The sequence below is a fragment of the Eumetopias jubatus genome, unplaced genomic scaffold, assembly GCF_037043125.1.
Source record: "Eumetopias jubatus isolate StellerSeaLion01/CBP00866 unplaced genomic scaffold, mEumJub1_p1.0 scaffold_32, whole genome shotgun sequence".
Lineage (NCBI taxonomy): Eukaryota > Metazoa > Chordata > Mammalia > Carnivora > Otariidae > Eumetopias > Eumetopias jubatus.
In genome coordinates this window covers 1174708-1191442 of record NW_028274838.1, presented here as the reverse complement: position 1 = coordinate 1191442, position 16735 = coordinate 1174708, and the positions used below count along the sequence as shown (strand labels likewise).

Genomic DNA, 16735 nt, shown 5'->3' with positions numbered 1-16735 from the left:
TAAAAAGGTAATCAAGGTTATTAGTAATATGTTATTAGTGCTCAAGGAAATGCAAGGACAACCACGTACCATTTTACATCAACTAGTGTGCTTATGTTCCAAAGACGATACCAAGTGTTGCTGAGGATGTGGAGAAACTGGACCCTCTTATATTGCCGGTGGCAACGTAAAATATAAGAGCCACTGCGGAAGCCACTTTGAGAGTTCTTAAGAGTTCAGCACAAGCTTGCCATAGGACCCAACCATTCCACAACTAGGAATCTATCTGAGAGAAGTAAAAGCATATGTCTGCTCAAGTCTTGGTCAGAAATGTTCCGGGCAGCGTTATTCACAATAGGGAAAACCTGACAGCAACACAAAGGGCCATCGGCTGGTGAATGGACAAACCCAATGAGGCCTATCTGTACCCTGGCATCTATTGGGCAACAAAAGGCACAGAAATCTGATCCAAGCTACAGCATGGAGGAACCTCAAAAGGATGCTAAGTGAAAGAAGCCAGTCACCAAGAACTACAAACCTTCTCATTGTGCTTATGTAAAATGAGCAGAAAGGAGCAATGCACAGAGACAGAAAGCAGATCAGTGCTGCTTGGGGCTGGAGGAGGGAGCGGAGACTGTCTGCAGAGGGGCTGGAGGGAGTGTGGGAAGGTGAAGGAAGCCTCTGAAACACACTAGGGCACTAGCTGAACAACTCTGTCATTGTTGACAATGGGTGAAATTTATTGTATGTCATTTTCACCTAAAAAAAAGAAAGAAGGTGACCTTCGCACATCAGTGGGTCCTGGGACCCCCAGGTAAACACTGCCTGGTGAGGGGCCACATCCTGGAGTCTCAGCAGGTGGTGGCTCAGAGCCTGGTTTCTGACCTCTCAGCTGGAGTCAGGGATTCAGTGCCTGTGCCTTCAGCCTCAGGCCCCGGCAGTTCCCCTGGAATCCACCAGGCGGCAGACTACTTAAGGGAACAGACCTTCAGGTTGCCCAAGGACACCAGGGGGAAGCAGGCAAAGACAGGGGCAGTAGCTGGCTGGAGATACCTAGAGGAAGTCAGGGCTGCAGGACCCACGGAAGCCGCTGGCAAGATCTGGATGGATCTTAAGTAGGTTTGGTCCCCTGGGTGGGCTCTAGCCACGAAACTTTAGGTTAACATCCAAAGGTTCCCTTTGATGCTCCCTCCTGCACTGGCACTGAGGCTCCCCCCAGTCCCCCCACTCAGCATAGGGAAAAGAGCCTGTGCTGCTATTCACCTTCTTCTGAGTCTAAATGGAACACTTTGGGCTGGGTTTAGGGGAATCTGCCCTTTTCTGGCCCTCTATGTAGGGCCAGCTCCTGGGTGCTGAACCATTCCTGCGGGGGCCTAGAAGAGGCACTGTGGTCCTTCACATTGGAGCTGGGCTTGCAAAGAAGGGTTCCTGCTAATCCATATTTCCCTGGCCCTGGCTGAGCATCCTGGTCCAAGATCAGGGGCTGCAGTGACCTAAAATAGGGAACCTCCTATATGTCACTGCTCCTCTCTGGGAAAGTCCAAAGAAGGCCCATGGTAGTGGTGGGGGAAGGGGAGGGCATAGAAACCTACACTCTGACAAAACATCGTCCACAGTGAAGATTTTAAAAAAAATGTTAGAGGACAGATCTCATATTATGTAGTCGGTGGTGCAGTAACAGCTCTGCGTGGTAACAGAGGGTAGCTACACTAGTAGTCAGCCTAACATAATTTATAGAGTCGTCCAATCCCTGTGTTGCCACGTGAAACTGATGCCACACGGGAATCTGTTATGAATCAATTTTTAAAAGACCTGAAGTTGAGGGGAAAACTTACTCTCCTAGTTCTCCTTGCTCAGCTCAGGCTGCTCCTTGCAGAGTTGGATGCTGCTGTATGCATTCCTCAGGTTCCCCTGAGTTTTCTGGACTCAACTTGTCCTTATTCTCACCTCCTTTGGCAATCACCTGCTCCACCATTGCCTTGTCCTTCCTCGGGTTATGCTCATCCTCCAAATCTGCTGATTTTCTGTCTCCCAAATGCTCCCTCTGTTCTCTGTTTCCAGTGTGGGCTCAGATCAGGCTCCTGAAAAGGACACACAGTGAAGGGACCAAGTCAGGTCTCAGCTGCAGTCCCTAGGGCTGCTTAAAAGGCACCGCAGACCCACATGCACTCACAGAAACTGAGCAGGAAGGGACCGTGGAGGATTTGAATAACAACCTTATCTTACACATGAGGAAAGTGAGGCCCAGAGAGAAGAAGAGATTTTCCCAAACTCCTTCAACAGTTGATGGCAGTACGGCCGCCACACAGGCCTTGGCTGCGAGCTTCCCTGTCGAGGATCCTAACATATCCTCCGGGAACCCACTTCTGAATGTCAGGGGACAGTGGTCAATCCGTATTCCCACTGTTCAAACAACAATGTCCAGAAGGACTTTTCCTGGGAATACTCTTGTTCACAATTGTACAGTCCCACTTGTATACTCAGTTGGTTTACACTCCTGGTTGAACTTCAGTCCACTCTCAAGATGGGAGAGCAGACAGGCCCCGGGGTGGAGCTGCACCGGGGTTAGGGGTGTCTTTTCTTTTTATGTCTCATAGATTATGGGTCACAGCCAGGGTGGTCTCCAACTGAAGATGTTTCCAATCATCTAAGGGACTCAGCCTACTGGTTGATAGGGGGAGATTTGGGCCCTAACAAAGGTCTTCCTGGAACTGTCAAGGCCATCTTCCCCTACTGGGGGATGGAAACCGCAATGTAAATATATTATAAGGAAGCCATACGTTATTGTAGGACACACGCTGGAAAGGAGAGCACATGCTCTGCCCCTGCTGGTCTGGATCTGACAGTCCAGCAGGTGGGAAACCACGAAAGCACTGTGTACCACCCTCCTTGCCTCCAGCTCAGATCTAGCTGCCTACTCTACCAATTTAACACCTGGGACAACCCATGCAGGAACAATTCCTTTTGACCCATTTTGAAATGGGAAATGGAGCCACAGGAAATTCAAGATACTTAGTCCAAGTCTCAGTTTCCCACTCAGGTTTGCAGCTACAGCTTGGGAGACCAGAGGGCTCTCTTTCTTTGTTCTCTGTTTTAGGGATTTCCAGGGACAAAGAACAATCCCAGCCTCCGATGCCCTGAACTGCTCTGGCACTCCCAGCCTGACTGTTTTGTTTCCATGATTGAAATAAATAATCTTACATGTAGAATATCAACCTCAGACAAGATTGCTTTGAGACCTTGATGAAATGAGACAAAACAAGGCTACTCACAATACTGTTCAGACCGACATCCAAACATCGACCTCCCTCCCTAAGGAAACGCCTATGACTTCTTTACCACAATCACAGAATTGTCAGTGCTGCCAGTGTTCAATATAGAACAAACCCTGCCTCTTCCCATCCTTTCCCACATCTCACAACTAAAGCCCGTATCCTATAAGCGATCCTCTCACTGAGACCTTGGCGTGTGTTCTTTTTGGCTGTGAGGAATAAAAAAGCCAATTCCTTTCAACTGGCTTAGAGGAATTGACACCAACTTTCCAGGAACAAACAGGTGTAAAAACCCATTCTCAGGAAGAAAGGTCATATTGTCTATGAGATACCTAGGCTCTGGAACTCCAGAACTTGTTTTTATCCTAAAAAAAGAAAGAAAAAGAAAAGACTCTTTCTACCAACCCCCTTAGTAATTAACATGAACTTTAGGTGTTCAGGCAGGATCTTCCCACCTCTGATTTAAACTAGGGATTGCTGGGGCACCTGGGAGGCTCAGCCGGTTGAGCGTCTGCTTTGGCTCAGGTCATGATTCCAAGGTCCGGGAATCGAGCCCCACATCGGGCTCCCTGCTCAGCGAGGAGTCTCCTTCTCCCTGTGTCTCCCACCATGCTCTCCTGCTCGCTCTCTCACTCTCTCTCAAATAATTAAATAAAATATTTTAAAAAAATAAACAAAAATAAACTAGATATTGCTCCTGATCTCGGTATTGTGAGATCGAGCCTCACAAAGCATGTAGAGATTCCTTAAAAATAAAATCCCTGAAACATTTAAAACATATAGGGCACCTGGGTGGCTCAGTTGGTGAAGCCTTCAACTCTTGGTTTGGGCTCAGGTCATGATCTCAGGGTCCTGAAATTGAACCCCAGGCTCAGTGCAGAGACCTCTTCAGATTCTCTCCCTTTGCCTCTCCCTCTGCCCCTCCACACCGTTTATAGGCTTGCAGGGGCGTGCTCTCTCTCTCCTAAATAAATAAATAAATAAATAAATAAATAAATAAATAAATAAATAAATACATACATACATACATACATACATAAAACTTTTAAAGCTTAAAAAACAAAAATAAAATAGATACTGAGGATAAGTCAGGGAAGAAGCTAGGTAAGAAAGAATGTTTCGCACAGTATAGCTTAGTAAGGCCTCGGATCAGTTATAACCCAGTATTCCCAGCTGGGCTGGAAGCTCCAACCTTCAGTTCACAGGGGAGCAAGCTCTCTGATTACCCAGCCAGAGGCAAGCGCGGGTCCTCTCTGGGGGCTCTCTAGCCCCAAGCTGCCACTCTGGATTCTTCGGCCTTGTCTAACTGCATCGGCTCGGAACACATTGAGCCCGAAAATCATGTCACGGTATCCACAACGATGTGGTGTCATAGAATTGAAATCTTGTGTTGCCGACAAAATGACAGGACTCTCGCATGCCACATTCAGAAGGAAATGCTACATTTCTTGTCATGGAACATGTCATCACCCCCCCCCCCCAAACACACACACACTTAAATGTTAGCTGTTGGGAATGTATTTCTTTGGAATCTGTGGCAAAGGCCGAGCTCCCAGTTTTGGTGCCTGGCGGTCTCCGCCAAATGCATCCAGGACTTGGCCGGCTCTGTCGGGTCTCCTTTCACAGCGGTGCCTGGCCCTGCCCTCCCTCGCTCTTCCCACGACCCTGTGGGGCGTTGATCCCCACGCCTTCCCGCTGCTGAGCGGGACACTCGCCTAACATCTCTTGCTCCGCTCGAAATCCTGTTCCGCACATCTGGCCTTACCAGACACACCTTTTGGGTCTAGCTTCTCCTTTTGTTCTCTTACAGTTTTTTTTTTTTAAAGATTTTATTTATTTATTAGAGAGAGAGAATGAGAGATAGAGAGCACAAGAGGGAAGAGGGTCAGAGGGAGAAGCAGACTCCCCGCCGAGCAGGGAGCCCGATGCGGGACTTGATCCCGGGACTCCAGGATCATGACCTGAGCCGAAGGCAGTCGCTTAACCGACTGAGCCACCCAGGCGCCCGTTCTCTTACAGTTTTGGCTCTGATTTCCAGTACAGATCCTTCGCATGATTCTGCGAATCTATTTATTGTTGTTCTTAGTCCTACGATGATAGTTTTCATTTTCAAGAGCTATTTTGCTGCACTGCTCTCCCAACCAGGCCTGAGAACCCACAGGAGGCCTAAACCCAGGGGGCGTGGACGTCACTTCCTGTCCGGTCACAGGCTGGCCATTGGCCAGGAGGGTAGGGTGGGTGGGGAAAGACATGGCGGGGCGTGGATCAGAGGGCACGTGACAAGGAAGGGAGCCGCGCAACAGGCGTGTCTTCTGTAGAAAAAGCAGGGACAGTGGCTCCTGTTTAGGCATCTGTTGCTCACGGGCTCTGGGCCCTACTACTCGAGGACTGGCTCCTGATTTGATCACAAGTCCTACGGAGATGGACTGGAGGAGTGTGTGAGTGTGTGTGTGTGCGTCTGTGTGTGCGCGTGCACGTGCGCGTTCTAGAAACACTGAATGTGCAGTGTAAAGCTTACAAGGCTCCAGGGCAGCCCAGGCTAGATTTCTGCATATGCTACCTTGAGTATTCAAAATGGCCATGTTTTTTCAAGGTAAGATGACTCTGTTGCACTTCATATTTTCTTGTTCAGTCCTCTCCACATGTTATCAAAGGTAGGGTAGGACCATGTTTGGTATAAAGCCTGCTGAATATTTAGCCCACCAAGGTCCTAAGTCTTACCTAGTATGAAGTCTTGCTCATATTTTTGAGTGTAATATTGGGAGGCACGAGCAAAGCAATGGCCAGTCTGAGTCCTCAGCACTATTTGCAAGAACTTTTCTTTATTTTTTAAGATTTTATTTTTTTATTTGACAGAGAGAGACACGATGAGAGGGAACACAAGCAGTGGGTGTGGGAGAGGGAGTAGCAGGCTTTCTGCTGACGCGGGGCTCCATCCCAGGACCCCAGTATCACGACCTGAGCAGAAAGCAGAAGCTTAACGACTGAGACACCCAGGTGCCCCCTGACATTCATTTTGAGGAGGAAGTCTAAAATGCAGTGAGAAGAAAGGAGGGTGATTTTTCCCTCCATTTCCAAGCCCCAAAGCAGGTCTAATTTAGATTTAATGTCAGGGATGAACTTGAAAAGTTCGTTCTAATCAAGAGGAGACTCAAGAATCCCTCTCTAGGCATGGAATTCGATCCTCGGCCAAAATACTATTCAAAACTGAAAGTGAGAAAAAAGAGTGGGGGAAGGAAGAAATAAAACTAGGGTTGACCTTGTACAACACAGGTTGGAACAGCACATGTACACTTCTACGTGCATTTTTCTATAAACACAGTATACTACTCTAAATATATGTTCTCTTCCGAATGATTTTCTTAATAACATTTTCATTTATCTAGCTTACTTTATTAGAAGTATACAGTGTAGAATACATGTAACTTGCAAAATATGGGTTAGTCATCTTTATCTTATCAGTCAGGCTTCCAGTCAACAAGTGGCTATTAGTAGTTAAGTTTTCGGGGAGTCAAAAGTTATACACAGGTTTTTTTTTTTTTTGGCATTTTGTGATCAAATTTATTTTTTGTTTCAATTTCATTTACTTTGTTTTACTGTAATTTACACAAGAGACTGCCAAGTAAACTAGGTATTTTACATTCACCACGCATTCCCTCAAATCTCCACAGTTGTTAGGAAAACATTAGAATCCATGCGCTGGGCATGGATTTCCATGTGCGCCCAAGCTCCCAACGAAGCTACAGATGCCAGTGAGAGTTTAGTCCATTAAAAGGAGAGAGTGAGACTCTTTATTTCACAAAATTAGCAATAATCTTCCTTGCAGCAAACATTTTGCAGACAATGATTATGCTTTGACAACACCTGTCTTATAACACTGCCCAGAGAGTAAACATCAGTCTTGATCCTGAGTACACGGAGGACATATTCGACGTGGGGTTCGGAGCCAAGGCTAAGAGGGCATCGCGGTGCGGCAGTGATCCTCAACACCTTCGTCCGACTCACTGCCACCACCTCAGTGGGGACATGGCATGTGGGAAAACGAGGAGCAGGGTGGGCAGGACTGTCAGCAAGTCAGATTACAAACGTGATAGGACTACAGGAGCCAGCGTGTTGCAGGAAGGACGAGATTAAAGGAGATAGTTTGTGACCGGAAGGCTCCAACAATATCATTCTGGTCAAGCTTCCAGGACTGACAGGAGAAAACCTGGATTTGGACAGAAAGAGCTGATAAAAATCTTACCTAGCTATGGTGCCTTTCTTAAAGAAGGAGGAGGAGGAGGACAAGGTGGCAGCAGCTGCTAACAGCACGTTCCTGATGCTCACTCGTGACAGGTTCCAATGGTGTCCTCCCCATGGGCGGTGGAGCACTGGCATCTCAGCAGGGCCTCCCAGGCAAGGAGATCAGCCTGTGCTGCCTCTGAAATTCCACTATCTCAAAGGCAGCTTCTCCCCCTTGGGGTGTATTTCAATATGAAAAGTGCAAAACAAAAACAAAAACAAAAACAAAACCATCACCACTATCTGTATTCTAGCCTGTCAGCTCTGAGGAATCTAGGTCATTTGCATAGTTTCCAAGCTCTAATTTCAGAAAACAGTCATTTCAGAAACAAGACTCCATGGAAGTGCTCGACTTCCGAAAGTTTTCCTACAGCCTACGATGCTATTCATTTCTTCATCAATTTCTTTGTTTGCCTACGAGTAGCCTGAAAATTGTATAGTGCTTATTATAAATCACAAACCATCATCTCCATTTTTGCTAGGTTTGATGTAGAAAAATATTGAAATTTAAAATACAAAAATCCAATAAAAACCAGAATTTTTTTTTAAAGGATTTTTTCCCCTCAGGGCAAACAGGTAAAAATTGGATGGTAACTATACTCCTTACTAATAGACAGTGTCCAATTTGAATTTAAGATAATAACCATCCAGAAATAAATCATTATAAATACATTCAGAGTTCACATTCCAGATTCACTGGAATACCAAAAGATTTTGAATAAATTTTTCTGTGGGACTCTGTTGCTTATGGGACTAAAATAAAAATTTGTAAGATTTAAAAGAACAGGAAGATTTAAAAGAACAGAAAAGTAATAAAAGGCTAAATATATTGGTCCACAATTTGACATTTATGAAACATATCAGCTAGTATTACATTGCAGTCAATTTGTCCACCAATGGTATTACTCTGATAATTATTAAAATCTGTTCCAGGTATATATATTGAAAATATTTTCTTTTGCATTCTTGAAGATAGGTACAGTACTTTGGAGAAATTGTACTAATCCTTTCAGTATGTTTGTATGTACATATATACACAAGTGTGTGTATCTTGATCTGTAGCTCTACATGTGTTTTATATGCAGCCACACACACACACACACACACACACACACACACACACACACACACACACACACAGGTGGTTGGGAACCTGTGAGTATGTCATCACAAGCACACATCTGGGAAACGTCAGCACTGCCAGATACTGGTCAGATCCTTCTTCACTCATCACTGGCTGCACTTGTTCCCCTCACTTGACCTTGATTACGTAAACAGTTTGATATTGTCTCTGACCCTACAGGGGACTCATCTAGACATCAGCAGCCGACGTGCCTCGGACGGAACCCTTCTTACGCATTGTTTCTAGTTCTTTCTGAGTTTCATCCTCCATTCTCCTAATTTCTTCCATTGTCAGATCATTCCACTTGCCAATCCAACAAAAAAGCTGGCGATGAAGTTTGTAAATATCCTTTTCTCTTGCTTCTGAATGAAGTTTTCTACTTTGCTTTGCAGTCCCCACCACTTGAATTTGATGGTCACCAGCTTGTAGGCACATATCTGAGGACAGTCAGAGTTGTTTGCCAGCTCCTTCTTCCAGTTGGGTCCCAAAGGCCCTCTCTCGGTCTTGACTGACTGGAATAATGCTGGGTCTTCATCAGCTTTGTAGTCTGCTGGTTCAACTTGACTTCGATCTGCAATATCTATGCGGACAATTTCAACAGTTTTCCATGTGTTCGGATCTAAACCGTGTACATTTTCTAATGTTCCCAAGTCTGGTTTGTGCCATGTTTCAATTTTAATGAAGAAATCATCTTTCATATATACACTCGTTACAACTGAGGCATAATGGTTTGTTCTACTGTAGGGGTATGCGTTCCAGGCTTCCTCGTGAAACACCAAGGAGCCCTCCGGAGCAATCATCCTGACGAATGCAGGAACTTTGCTCCTGAACAGAACATGGCAAAACCACACGGAATTCCTTAATCAGCACCATCTTCCCGGAATCCCCTCACAGCTACCGCCACTATCACCACCACCGCCGCCGCTACCGCCCCTCACGGCGCCTCTATACACAGGTTTTTGATCTTGAGAGTCACCATCCTTACTCCGCATTGGTCAAGGGTCAACCTGTATCTCTATTTACAGAGGACATGCTCCTAAAGATAGAAAAACCTCAAATCATCCACACACAAAAATATCAGAGTCCATAGACTCATTCCGTAAAGTTGCAGGGTACCATATATACAAAATCAGTTGTGTTTCTATGCACTAGCAATGAACAATCTGAGAAGGAAATTTAGAAAGCAATTCTATTTACAATGGCACACAACACAGTAAAAGTGTCAGGTGTAAATTCATTCAAGGAGAGCAAGACTTGTTCACTGAAAAGCATAAGAAGCAATGGTTCTGCGAGAGATGAAAGACCAAATGGGGGGAAAAAAACAACTGTATGCATGCATTGGAAGATTTAATATAATTCATATGGCAATACTATGCAAATAGATCTACAGAGTCAATACAATTCTATCAAAAATTTTTCTTCTGCATTTTCTAAATTCTGTCAATACCTTGTAGTATATTTCCTTTCAGACGTTGTAGTTTTCATCTCTTAAAGATAGAGAGGGTGTTGTTTATATTTTCTATTTCTCGGTTTAACATTTACAACTGATGGAAAACTTATACTAAAAGCTTTCATATCCTTCTCTGGCGGTTCTCACATGTGTCAGCTCTGGATTATTTTCCGATGACGGATCTGGCTCCTGATTAGGGGCCATTTTGCCTGGGAGAGCTCCAGGTCCTGTTCCCTCTACTGCTTTCAAATGATTGCCCCCTGACTTGCTGGCCTTTCCTCCCATGGAGGCCCTGAGCAGGACCTCACTGCAAGCCACACCAGGGACCCTGCACAGCTCTGGTTAGGTGACTTTCCTCAGACCAGCTGGTTGTCCCACATCACCTTTCCCTTTTATTCCCCAGGAATCCCAATTTGGCTGGTAAAATACCTGGCGCTTTCTATTTTTTAGGTTAAGCAGGCAGTGTTTCTCTTTGCCTGTTCCAGCTCCTAGAGGCCCCTCCTCCATGCTCAGCCCCAGCCCCAGCAGGCAGAGTCCTCCTCACACAGCCTCCTTCTGACCTCTTCTCTGCCTCTTTGTGTTTTAAGACCCCCTTGTCATTGCAGGGCGCCGCCTGGATAATCCAGGATCATCTCCCCATCTCAAGGTCCTTAACATAAGCACCTGTGCAGGGACCCTTTTGCTGCAGGATGGAACATGTGCACAGGTTCCTGGCATTAGCCTGGGCAGCTCCTAGGGAGGGGGCATTATTCTACCCAGCAGCACACTATTGATCTCAGGTGACAACTAAAATTGGACGCCCCCTCTCCACCCTCCAATCTTTTCTAATTTAAACATTCCGGGAAAAGTAAACCACTACCTCAAGGTGCAAGCAAGACAAGGCAAATCAGAACCCTAGGGCTCTCCATCCATGACCATACAATTGCCCAAATCTCTTCAAAATAGTCTGTTTAGTTTTCCAGACCTGGCTATTTTCCCTCCAAAGGCCGACCTGACTGCAGAAATCCCCTCCAGGGGGAAGCGCCCAGCGGTGGAGGGAGGGCAGGCGGTGGCAGAGTGGGGAGCCTGGGACCCCACTAACCCCCTGCTGAGAACTCTGAGCCTGGTTTAAGGGAGCAGAAGCAGTGGTCCCCTTTGGCCCTGCCCTCAACAGCGGGATCCTTGGGCGTCTCCCCGCGCGGCCACGAGGGGGCGCGCCGTCCCTGTCCTAGGAGCCCTCCTGGGGAAGAAGCAGGCCCTGGGATGTGTTCAGCGTGTGGAGTGTTGTGGGCTGGTGTCAGCCCAAGGGCCCAGGGGTTGCGGACTTTTGGTCCTCCCCTCCCCCCCGCAGTGTCCAGGGCTGGGGGAGGCTGTGGGGACTGGTTGGAACTGTACAGGTGCAGCCATGGCACTCGGTGTCCTCCAACCAGGGTCCGAAGGGAAAGAGAGAGAGAGCTAGAGAGAGCAAGAGAGAGTTGTATCTGCTCTTCGCGGGCTGTTGGAAAGTCCTCCCTCATGTTTCTCTCTGGCTGGCACAGCCTTCCCTGGGCTGGGTGGGGGGGGGTTGTGTAGGGTTTGGGGGGCCATAGCTGCAGGGAGAGGAAAGAGTGGTAACCAATTCAGGAGACAGAGGAGACTGGGCAGGTGAGGAAGGAAGCCAGGGCACGGGAAGGGAGAAGGGGAAGGGGGACTGGAGGAGGAGAAGGAGGAACACCAGTACTAAAATCCAAGTTGGGAGGGGAGCTGGGGGGGCAGGGAGATGGGGTGGGGTTGGGGACTGAGGCGAAGCCCTTGACTTCACGGACGGGGCTTGTCTGATGCAAACCAGGCAACATGGCGGTGGGGTTCTGCAACTTAGAATTCGTGGGGCTGAGGAGGTAGCAGCGCTGTTGCGTCCATCCTATTCGGAAGCGTCGTGTGGAGGGTGAGGATGCTTGCGACAGGAGTGGGTGCCGAGGGTGTTGGGGTGCGCCTAGGCGAGTGAGCCTGTGTGTCCGGTGGAAGGGGGGTGAGACTGGTGTGGGGCGGAGGCGGAGGGAGTCACACTTACCCGGCAGGGGAGACTCCGGGATCAAGCAGGTGGTTTTCCCAGGGGAGGCCCTTCCATCATACCAGGGACATGCTGACCCCCGCGATTTCCCCGAGTATGGACAACTCCTCTGCATTATTTGTGGCAGTGGCAGTGGGGGGCTGCTTTTGCTCTTTCACCTGTTGTTGGTTGTTTAAGAATAGCCTTTGTTTTCTTATTCATTTTTCTGTTTGTTTGTTTTGTCTTTTCCATGACTTTGGCTGATGACATGGGCTGAAGAGGAAGCTCACTCAGGGGACACCAGGACCCTGAAGAAAACACCTCTGCTTTTAAGGGCTGCTTTCTTGAGAATCTGGGTTTGGCTGTTTCTCAATCAAAAGCATGCAGGACAGTTTCTGTCCACTGGTCATACATCCCACCTTGGCTGTCGGGGTTTTTTCTGTTTTTCGCAGAGCAATTTCTCTGCTTATATTTCAGTATGTGGTTTGCAGTCCCTGATCCAGCAAAGGTGCTTTCTTTTCATTCCCCAGGGAACAGGGGTTTGCATCCCTTCTCCTTCCTCCCTCCCCTCCCCACCTATCCCCCCAGGCACCCTGCAAAGCCTCACCCAATCCCCAGACTCCATATCCTTGATTAGGCCACTTGGTAGCCTACCTAGTATAGCCTTGCTCCAGAGGACCCATCCGAGACTAGAGAGGGTCCGGCTTGATGTACTATTTATTTATTGTAAGTTTATTTGTTGAAGTAATCCCTACACCCAAAGTAGGGATAGGGCTCATGAAGCCAGATGGAGACTCCCCTGCTCTCCTGACTGAGCCAGCCAGATGCCCCCTGACAGGCTTTAAAGAGGCACCTCTGTCTACTCACAAAGAACCCGCTGGGTTTGGCACCACAGACCTTTCCCAAACAGCAGGTTAGCTCTAGGACAAAGGGCCGTGGGCCTTCTGCAGCTCTTGGGCTCAAGCAAAAACTGTCCCTACTGATGTACCTGCATTGCTTTGTCAAACTGAGCTTGAAGGGGTTTCTGGCTTCAGGCTTTCACCAGAGCTGGTGTTTTTTTCTCTACTCCCTAAAGGCCTCTATTCAGAATCTACAACTGAGGGTCTTCCAACTTTGATTTTCACTTAGGGGAGCCACACCAACTGGGACTCAGCAACGGGTTACTCTTCTGCCAGATACAATTAAACAAAAGAGCAACAGCGTCACACAAGATGTGCAAAGTGGAGATTTCCAAGATCCTGGGCATCAGGCAAAGGGGACAGCCATCCCGGACACATGGCAACACAATGGTGAGCAGAGCCCTAGAGCTGCTCAGAGGTACTGGCTCTAGAGAGTTTCCAAGCAAGGCACTGGGGGGAGGGGGACTTGAATAGGAGCCCCATGGAGCTCCTGGAATTGAGGACACTGATCTGAGAGAACCCAGGACTGAGTCTCAGGGAGGACAGAGCTGCAGGAAGTCACCTAGCCAGAGCTGTGGAGGGGCCCTGGGGAGGCATGGACAGCAAGTCAGGGGGTAATCCTTTGCACAGGGCCTGGTGCTCACACGGTGCTGGGAATAGTGCCTGTGTCCAACAGATAGACTAAGCAAAAGTAACCCTCTTAATTTGTGACGAATAGGGTGGAAGACAGGGGGAGGGCTTGCTACAGTACCTGGAACTCATGGTGAGTCCTCCACGGAGCCCTGCTCTGGGCCACTGAACTATGCATTGAAGCAACAGCAGAAATGTTTCCAAGTAACTTCAGTGCATCCCTGAACAAAGCTCAATATTATAGAAAACACAAAAATATCCAGCAAACAGCAAGGTAACATTCACAGTGTCTGGCGTTCCATCCAACAGTTTGAGGTATGCAGACAAAGGGGGGAAATGAGCCCTCCTGAAGAGATGGATCACTCATCTGAAAATGACCCAGAGCTGACAGCAAGATGGGAATCACCAGAGCACAAGAAAGCATTTGTTCTAACTGCATCCCATTGGTGAAAACATTCAGCAGATACATGGAAAATGTTAAAAAAAAAAAAAAAAAGGACCCAATCTCACATGAAGAGATGAAAACCACAATGTCTGAAAGGAAATGTACTGCAAGGGGCTGATGGTGATTAGGGAAGGCAGAAGAAAAACGTTCAATAGGAATCCAAAAGAATCTGCAGATCCTGCTGTTGCCTTCTGAACCACCTTAACCATTCCAATCCATGAACACAGGATGTCTTTCCACTTGTTGAGGTCTTCCTTAATCTCTTGCAGCAATATTGTGTAGTTTTCAGTGTACAGGTTTTGTGCCTCCTTGACTCAATTATTCTTCGATACCATTCGGGTGGGTGCTGTTGTCCATGGAATCGTTTTCTTAATTGACTTTCCCGGTGTCCATTCCTAGGTTATAGAAACACCTGATTTGTCTGCCTTGTACGCTGCAACTCTGCTGAAATAGGTTATGGACTCTAATAGTCGTGGTTTCTGTGTGTGTGTATTTGGTATTTTTCTGTATACAGGAGTATGTCATTTGCAAATCCAGATACAAATTGTCCCTTGAAGAACCTGGGGGTTAGGGGTACAGAGTCCCACAATTGAAAATCTTTGTATAACATTTGAGTCCCAGAAAACATAGCTACTAATAGCCTACTGAAGTCTTACAGATAACAAAAACGGTTGATTAATACATATTTTGTGGGTTACTTGAATTATGTACTTTATTCTTTTGATACAGTGAGTTAGAGTGAAAATATCATTGAGAAAATCATAAGGAAGAGAAAATGTATTTCTACATTTGTACTAGACTGTATTTGTAAAAGAAAAAAAAAATAATCAACCCATGAGTGGACCGACATTGTTCACTAAAATTCAAAGCCATGTTGTTCCCCAGTCAACTATAGTTTTATTGCTTCGTTTTCAAATGTTTTCCCCTCACCTTCAGGTTTTTAAACAATTGAGTCATAACTGATTCCCCATGTGAGATCAGTTTCACATGGCAACACAGGGATTGGACGACTCTATAAATTATGTTAGGCTGATTACTAGTGTAGCTACCCTCTTTCACCTCGCAGAGCTGTTACTGCACCACCGACTACATAATATGAGATCTGTCCTCTAACATTGTTTTTAAATCTTCACTGTGGATGATGTTTTGACAGAGTATAGGTTTCTATGCCCTCCCCTCCCCCCACCACTACCATGGGCCGCCTTTGGACTTTCCAGAGAGGAGCAGTGACATGTAGGAAGTCCCTATTTTAGGCCACTGCAGCCCCTGATCTTGGACCAGGATGCTCAGCCAGGGCCAGGGAAATATGGATTAGCAGGAACCCTTCTTTGCAAGCCCAGCTCCAATGTGAAGGACCAGAGTGCCTCTTCTAGCCTCCTGCAGGGATGGTTCAGCACCCAGGAGCTGGCCCTACATAGAGGGCCAGAAAAGGGCAGATTCCCCTAAACGCAGACCAAGTGTTCCATTTCGACTCAGAAGAAGGTGAATAGCAGCACAGGTTCTTTTCCCTATGCTGAGCTTCCACGGGGGGAGCCTCAGTGCCACTGCAGGAGGGAGCATCAAAGGGAACCTTTGGATGTTAACCTAAAGCTTAGTGCTTAGAGCCCACCCAGGGGACCAAACCTACTTAAGATCCATCCAGATCTTGCCAGCAGCTTCCATGGGTCCTGCAGCCTTCACTTCCTTTAGGAATCTCCAGCCAGCTGGTGCCCTATCTTTGCTTGCTTCCCCCTGGTGTCCTTGGGCCACCTGAAGGTCTGTTCCCTTAAGTAGTCTGCCGCCTGGTGGATTCCAGGGGAACTGCCAGGGCCTGAGGCTGAAGGCACAGTCACTGAACCCCTGACTCCAGCTGGGAGGTCAGAAACCAGGCTCTGAGCCACCACCTGCTGGGACTCCAGGATGTGGCCCCTCACCAGGCAGTGTTTGCCTGGGGACCCCAGGACCCACTGATGTGCGAGGGTCGCCTTCTTTCTTTTTTTTTTAGGTGAAATTGACATACAATAAATTTCACCCATTGTCAACAATGACAGAGTTGTTCAGCTAGTGCCCTAGTTTGTTTCAGAGGCTTCCTTCACCTTCCCACACTCCCTCCAGCCCCTCTGCAGACAGTCTCCGCTCCCTCCTCCAGCCCCAAGCAGCACTGATTTGCTTTCTGTCTCTGTGCATTGCTCCTTTCTGCACATTTTACATAAGCCGAATGAGACAGTCTGTAGTTCTTGGTGACTGGCTTCTTTCACTTAGCATCCTTTTGAGGTTCCTCCATGCTGTAGCTTGGATCAGATTTCTGTGCCTTTTGCTGCGGAATAGATGCCATGGTACACATAGGAAACATTTGGTTTGTCCATTCACCAGCCGATGGCCCTTTGTGTTGCTGTCAGTTTTTGCCCATTGTGAATAACGCTGCCCGGAACATTTCTGACCGAGACTTGAGCGGACATATGTTTTTATTCTCTCAGATAGATTCCTAGTTGTGGAATGGCTGGGTCCTATGGCAAGCTTGTGCTGAACTCTTAAGAACTCTCAAAGTGGCTTCTGCAGGAGCTGTTATATTTTACGTTGCGACCAGCAATATAGGAGGGTCCAGTTTCTGCTCATCCTTAGCAACACTTGGTATCGTCTTTGGGACGTAAGCACACTAGTTGGTGTAA

At 47.3% G+C, this 16735-nt stretch overlaps 1 non-coding gene across 1 annotated transcript; it reads left to right on the top strand.

Moving 5' to 3' along the window:
- The first annotated feature begins 12126 nt into the window (after window positions 1-12126).
- LOC148161964 (U1 spliceosomal RNA) lies at window positions 12127-12289 on the top strand. Its single transcript, XR_015767236.1, has one exon. It is a non-coding gene; the product is annotated as a U1 spliceosomal RNA (small nuclear RNA).
- Window positions 12290-16735: the final 4446 nt, after the last annotated feature.